Here is a 7,789-nt window from a genome sequence, read left to right on the forward strand (position 1 = left end):
AATATGAGTTCCTCACACTTCTTAAGAGAATAATGACTATAATTAGAGAATTTATTTTTCCAAGGCCTTGCGCCCCCTGGAAATAGCTGACGCCCCCCAGGTTGGGAACCACTGAATTCTAGAGAGAACACAGACGGCGGTACAGATGAGACATAACTTCTGATATACAAATAAACCAGGAAAAGGTCGCTGAAATCATTATACTCAAACCCTTATAAAAGAGAGAAGGCGTTCCACTGGAAGCTAATGGAATTTTCAACAAATCACAGCGGTCAGGTGGAAGGGGCAATGGGTCCTAAGGATGTTTTAAAATCCTCAGAATACGAGTGATATGTGAGTTAATAATATGACCATAAAATACAAGTGGTGGGGAAATAATTATGGTTAAGTTGGCCTTAAACCAGTGCGCGCTACTGCTCTTGGAGTGATCCGTAAAAAAAAGAAGAAAAAAACAAAAAGGAAATAATGCGCCGAAGTTTCTTCGGCGCAACATAGTTTTCTGCACAGCACCTACAGCGTATAATCAAGGCCACCGAAAATAGATCTATCTTTCGGTGGTCCCGGTATAATGCTGTATGAGCCGCGGGCCGTTAAACTTTAACTACGACCCGGTGGTGGCCTATCTTATATCGTTGCCAAAGCCCGATTACGGCTTACTTTAGCCTTAAATAAAATAAGAACTACTGAGGCTGGAGGGCTGCAATTTGGTATGTTTGATGATTAGAGGGTGGATGATCAATATAACAATTTGCAGCCCTAGCCTTAGTAGTTTTTAAGATCTGAGGGCGGACAGAAAAAGTGCCGACGGAAAGCCGCCACAATAGTTTTCTTTTACAGAAAACTAAAAACCAGATATTTACACTAAACACTGGCTCACCATAATGAATTCATTATAATTCTAAGAACTCTTTTAGAATGAATACTGTCGCTGATGTAATTCATTGTAAATCTCACATCATTACAATGCTCACTCATAATTTGTATTACCATCGTGATGAGATTCACTGTGATTAAACGAGTACTGTAACTTCACAATGCGTTCTGTCTCCAAGCAGCAGAACTAACTGTGATTATAAAGTTGAAATAAATTAAAATTGAATAAAGAATTTAGGCCAAAGGCCAAGCACTGGGACCTAAGAGGTCATTCAGCGCTGAAACGGAAATCGACAGTAAAAGGTTTGAAAGGTGTAACAGGAGGAAACCCCGCAGTTGCACTATGAATCAATTGTTAGGAGAGGGTGGAACGTAAGATGGAAGAAAGAGAATATGAAAGGAGGTACAGTGAAAAGGAACGAAAGGGTTGCAGCTAGGGGCCAGAAGGCACGCTGCAAAGAACCTTAAGTAATGTATGCCTACAGTGCACCGCATGAGGTGCACTAACGGCACTGCCCACTCTGCACGGTGTGACTCTAAAGTGACGCTAACATTACATGCTGTTTCATTATAATAAATTCATCACAACTTTATATAATGAAGTTATAATGAATCTCATTATAACTTCACTCACTTCATCTAAAGACACTTACGAACGCAATCTGAATTTAAAGGCGTCAAAAAAAAAAAAACAAAACAAAGAAACTAAAATAAATAAAACCAAAATAACCAGAAAGGAGATGGAAGCAAAAGAGAAAGAGAAGAAGAGGAGGGGAGAAGGATGGAAGAACCGTTTGCATGTGACGTCACTAAACGCTGAATCACCTTTCTCTTTCTCTCTCTCTCTCTCTCTCTCTCTCTCTCTCTCTCTCTCTGATCGATTTGAGCGCAAATGGAAAATTGGAGGGTAAGGAGGAACAAAAGAGCATCGCGTGAAAAATTGATTGATGGCAGAAATCTGACACATTTAGTAAATAACGGGGAGAGAGAGAGAGAGAGAGAGAGAAAGTGCGTTAAGGGGGGGGGGAGGAACCAGCACAGCAAGAGAGAGAGAGAGAGAGAGAGAGAGAGAGAGAGAGAGAGAGAGAGAGAGAGAGAGAGAGCTGTTCCATCTCTTTGTCAGTCCTTAGGTACAAAATGAAATTTGAATCTTTGGAGACAGTGAGTGAAAGACAGAATGGTTATTTTAACTGCTCTGGAATAGAAAAATTCTCTCTCTCTCTCTCTCTCTCTCTCTCTTCTCTCTCCCTCCTATCAATAAATCTGCAACTCTGAAATAACGATAATTATAGTTTTCCTTTAATTTTTCATTTTTATTTACAAGCTCTCTTATAAATAAAAATATGGTTCTTTATAAACATTGCGCCCGCTGTCGTAAATTATGTTTTTAATTCTCCTTTCGACTTTGATAATGACCAAGATGATGACGATTAGGATAATAAAGAGAATTATGGCGATGAATATAATGATAATCATACATTTTTTTAAAACAGCCACGACGATAGAGTTTGAGCTGAAAAAGCGAATACATTATTTACCACGTCTACTATTTCGAGATTAATATTTCAATCGCATCTGTTCTTCTGACTTATCCTTTACGTGACTAATCTCCCCTAAATTGCTTTTGCGCATGAAAAACGATTCACTAATCAATAACACTTTCCAACGAAAATTAAATTTTTATCCGGAAGAAACAACATTTAGTGTTCTAAGCATTGGAAATTGTAACAGACTGGATCGCGGGGTTTAGCTGAACTGTGTGTTCCTGTTTTATGTCAGTCCCGTAACGCTTTACGGTCTAAAGTTTAAGTTAGAGGACTCCTAACGCCTACCAAAAATCCACATAAAATTTATGCCATTGAAATCAGTAATTCCCGAACAATATACCTTCATGGATTAATAATTATTGCAATCTGTTAAGTGTACATTGATGTATTTATCAGCAATTCAGTAGTTAAAGTAAGAATTTGGCAGTAAATGTTGTTTCTCGCTTGGGACCTACCGGTGTTAGGTGAAACGATACTACTTATGGAAAGATACCAAAGCCTACACATGCACAAGGATGAGACATTGCAAAAACTTCCGCTTAATTTATATATATATATATATATATATATATATATATATATATATATATATATATATATATATATATATATATATATATATATATATATATATATATATAAGTGAAGGGATGATACTGTGAAGATTTTTTGCAATGAATTCATTATATTTAATATATATTTACATATATATAAATATATTTATATATATTTATATATAATATATATATATATATATATATATATATATATATATATATATATATATATTTATATATATATATTAGTGCCTAAGTTCAACTTGGCAGGTATTGGCGGCTGGGCTTGCAACCTCATCCTTAAAACACCCGCATGCAACCAGAATGCTGACACCTTCTGGCAATTCATCCCAAGGAAAAACTAATAAAAAATACGCCGAAGTTTCATAGGCGCAATCGAGTTTTCTGTCCGGTGGTGGCCTCGGCCACGGCTCATAAAACTCTTTGCCGCGGCCCATGAAACTCAGCCACGGTCTGGTGGTGGCCTATGTTGTTGGTACCTATAGCGCTGCCAGAAGTACGATTATGGGTAACTTTAACCTTAAATGAAATAAAAACTACTGAGGCTAGAGGGCTGCAATTTGGTACGTTTGATGACTGGACGGTGGATGATCAACATATCAATTTGCAGCACTCTAGCCTTAGCAGTTTTTAAGATCTGAGGGCGGAAGGACAGACAAAGCCGGCACAACAGTTGTCTTTTACAGAAAACTAAAAATAAAGCTTACTGTAAAAAAAATGGATATCTTATGCATAAAGATTGCTCCCAATCGTTTAGAGGAACGACTTGAAATTGCCGCATTTACCCAATTACCTAAATTCCCACTGAGCTGGACAAACAACTTTCTTGGGAATAAGTGTTCGATGAAAGTTGTTGTTGCGACGGCAGCTTACGATATGAATTGGTTAACCCTTCTGGGGACAGCGGAGCTACCAACACTCCTTTTGACTGAAGGCAGAACTGCTATTCAGAATTTAAGAAAATGTTAGGTATCGCCAAGAGTATAATAATCAATATGTCTGTATGGAGCGAAATATATTTATCTGTAGGTAAGTTCTGTATATGTATCTATATACATATATATATTAAATATATATATATATATATTATATATATATATATATATATATATATATATATATATATATTTATATATATGTATATATATATATATATATATATATATATCATATATATAATCATATCATATATACATTTATCTATCAATTATACTGTATATATATATATATATAAAAATATATTTATATATATATATATAGACACATATTTATACATAAATATATAGATCTATTTAATCATTTATGTATACATTTATATATACACCCAGGCACATATACATATAAAAATATATTTACATATATATGCGGCACAGACACACACATACACACACATTTATATTTATATATATATATGTATATGATCAGAAATATTTCTGTTAAACAGAATTCCATCAAATATATGGAGTTTGTTCTCAAATGTAGAAAGTAAATTCAGTTGGTCTCGAAGTATAAAATATTTGTTTTCTACATTTTGGCATTTTTTTATTGGTCCCTTATATTTGATATATATATAGCAAAGATATATATATATATATATATATATATATATATATATATATATATATATATATATATATATATATGTATATATATAATATACATACCAATGCCTTCTAAACTTTTTTGAATTCTTCGCGCTTTTTTGGATACGCTTACGTACCGTTAGATTATGGTGACGCGGGTTCGTTTCCCGTTACCGGACATCTCAACCGCTTCAATTTCTTGCACCTGGATCTTAAGGCTTTGTAGTGACAAGCGTATCCAAAAAAGCGCGAAGAATTCGAGAAGTTAAGAGGGCATTGTGGCTATTACAATTACATATGTATCTGGTAAAAAGTGACCAGTAGATTCTACATATATATATATATATATATATATATATATATATATATATATATATATATATATATATATATATATATATATATATATATATATATATATATAATGAAGCCTCCGAATTACGTTACATTACTTATACTATATATCCAGGACCCAGGACCCTAATATCTCTAGTCTTCATACATATATAAGAACCTGTGGAGAGAGAGGCTGGCCCCGGATTTGACGACGCTGAGAGTAAACGAGGAATTTATTGGCCGTATATATTATAGTTACACACACAAAAAAAAATCATAGGAACTAATGGGCGCTATCTTCGTTACGAGATTGCCTAAGAACGGTCTGAAATGTGTAAGTTATTTATTTTAAGAAGCTATCATTTGTTAAATAAATATATTTCAACATCGGTCAACTGGAAGTTTTAATAAAATTCTAGAGGCACGGCATCCAAGGTAAAAAAAATAAAGATAGGCAAGAATGTATTACACCGATGAAATTAATGTTAGTGTTGGAAGTTACACCCATGATATTTTGATCCAATATTATTATTATTATTATTATTATTATTATTATTTATATTATTATTATTATTATTATTATTATTATTATTATTAATTATTATTATTATATCAGAAGATGAAACCAGTAGAAAAAGCCTACACAGGCCACTGATGAAATTCAATAAAGAATGTGTGTTATTAGAAATTAATTATTATTATTATTATTATTATTATTATTATTATTATTATTATTATTATTATTATTATTATTATTATTATTCTAAAGATGGTATTCATATGGAACAAGACTTCCACAGGGGCCGTTGACTGTAAAACTCAAGCTTCCAAAGAATTATGGTGTTCATTAGAAAGAAGTAACAGAAATGTAATGGGAAATACAGAAAGAAGAGATCACGCAATGAAAAAGAAAAAATAAATTAACAAACTAATATACAGACAGAAAAAATATAAGTAAATGATTAAAATACAAGGAGAATTTTATTAAGGTAGTAATGCATTGCATCTTCGCTTGATCTACTGAAGTTCCAATGGCACGACCTCCTCAGAGGGGAATCTGTTCCACAACTCAACGGTGTGAGGAATAAAGGACCTCTGGAACTGAGAAGTTGGACAGCGAGGCATATTTACTGCATATTTGGCTCTGCTCTTCAGTAAATCTGGTTGCTCTCGACAGGAAAAGAGATCAGGGATATTAGTATCTTAATTTATTCTTTTCATATGGTATGGTCGCCAGCGTCGTGGCATGCCGTTCATACGTCGCGAGTTCGCGCCTCCCTCGGGGTGATGAAAAATCACTAGCTCTGTATCACGATCAGTTACTGCTGCAGTGTGTGGTCTGCGATGGGAGGCTGAAACCAACATTCTTTGGAAGCTTGAATTTAAGTCACTGGTCTCGTGGGCTTGTTCCGTGTGAATAGGTTTCATCTAATAATAATAATAATATCTTGTCATTCTTCTCTAAGAAATTCTGTTTTCATTTTTGATATATAACCCGGAGGAATGGTTTCTCGGGTTTTTGTAAAAATCATTTTGATTCAGACATGAATTTTGTTATCATTACCTTTGATTTAAATTAAATGAATTCTTAAACGTCTGATATTTGTAAAGGGATAATTTTTAGTTTGAAAACAAAACTATTGAGATGGCTTTTGTCTGTCCGTCCGCACTTTTTCTGTCCGCCCTCAGATTCAATTAATGACATAGAGGGGGCTGCAAATTGCGGTTGATCATCCACCTTCAATCACCAAACATACCAAATTGCAACCTCTAACCTCGATAGTGTTTATTTTCTTTAAGGTTAAAGTTAGCCATAATCGTGCATCTGGCAACGATATAGGCCAGGCCACCACCAGCCCGTGGCTCATACAGCATTATACCGAGACCACCGAAAGATAGATCTATTTTCGTTCCTTGATTATACGATGTACAGAAAACTCGACTGCGCCGAAGAAACTTCGGCGCATTTTTTACTTGTTCTCTTCCAAGTTCTATAACCTCCTTTCAGTCCTTTATTAGTCTGGCCAATTTTGTAAATCGTTCGTATGAAATGTGTATTGCTCGATGAAAATTTAAATTCAAATTTAGATTCCCAAAACGTTTCTATGAAAACGTAAAATACTATGAAAAATGTACAAGGAAAATCGTTTGTAGACTCTGATCCGAGAATAAGAGATCAGGACCAATCACTAGATCTTTAGGTAATAATCTGAATGACCAATATGAAATTCTCTCTCTCTCTCTCTCTTCTCTCTCTCTCTCTCTCTCTCTTTCCTCGTCTGCAGACTTTGATAACAGATCAGGAACAATCTCGAGAGTCTAGATCTTTCGTAATAATATGAATATCTAATATGAAATTCTCTCTCTCTCTCTCTCTCTCGTCTGCAGACTTTGATAATAGATCAGGGGCAATCACTAGATCTTTACGTAATAATCTGAGTGACCAATACGAAAATTTTTTTTCTCTCTCTCTCGTCTGCTAGGCTTTGATAATAGATCAGGAGTAATCTTCAGATCCTTACGTAATAATCTGAATAACCAATACGAAATTTTCTCTCTCTCTCTCTCTCTCTCTCGTTCAGATAGGTCAAATTTGAATCAATACGTTCCTATTCACACACCGGTAACCCGTAACGACAGATCCAACCAATTGCGTTCAGTCAAATTGTTAATCGATGATCGTTACCTCTCTTACAACTATTGGTTAATAGGCAACAAAGAGGAGATAATGGTAATGCAAAGACGATTTATGACGGAAATGTATAAAATACAGAGAAGACCGCGCGGCGTATTCCGATTGTATTAAAAATGGATGGCGGTGCCATTTTAACCGAACGGTCTGGCGCGGGCTAGTGAGAGGATGCCGGGGGTG

The sequence above is a fragment of the Macrobrachium rosenbergii genome, chromosome 1 (assembly GCF_040412425.1).
Source record: "Macrobrachium rosenbergii isolate ZJJX-2024 chromosome 1, ASM4041242v1, whole genome shotgun sequence".
Lineage (NCBI taxonomy): Eukaryota > Metazoa > Arthropoda > Malacostraca > Decapoda > Palaemonidae > Macrobrachium > Macrobrachium rosenbergii.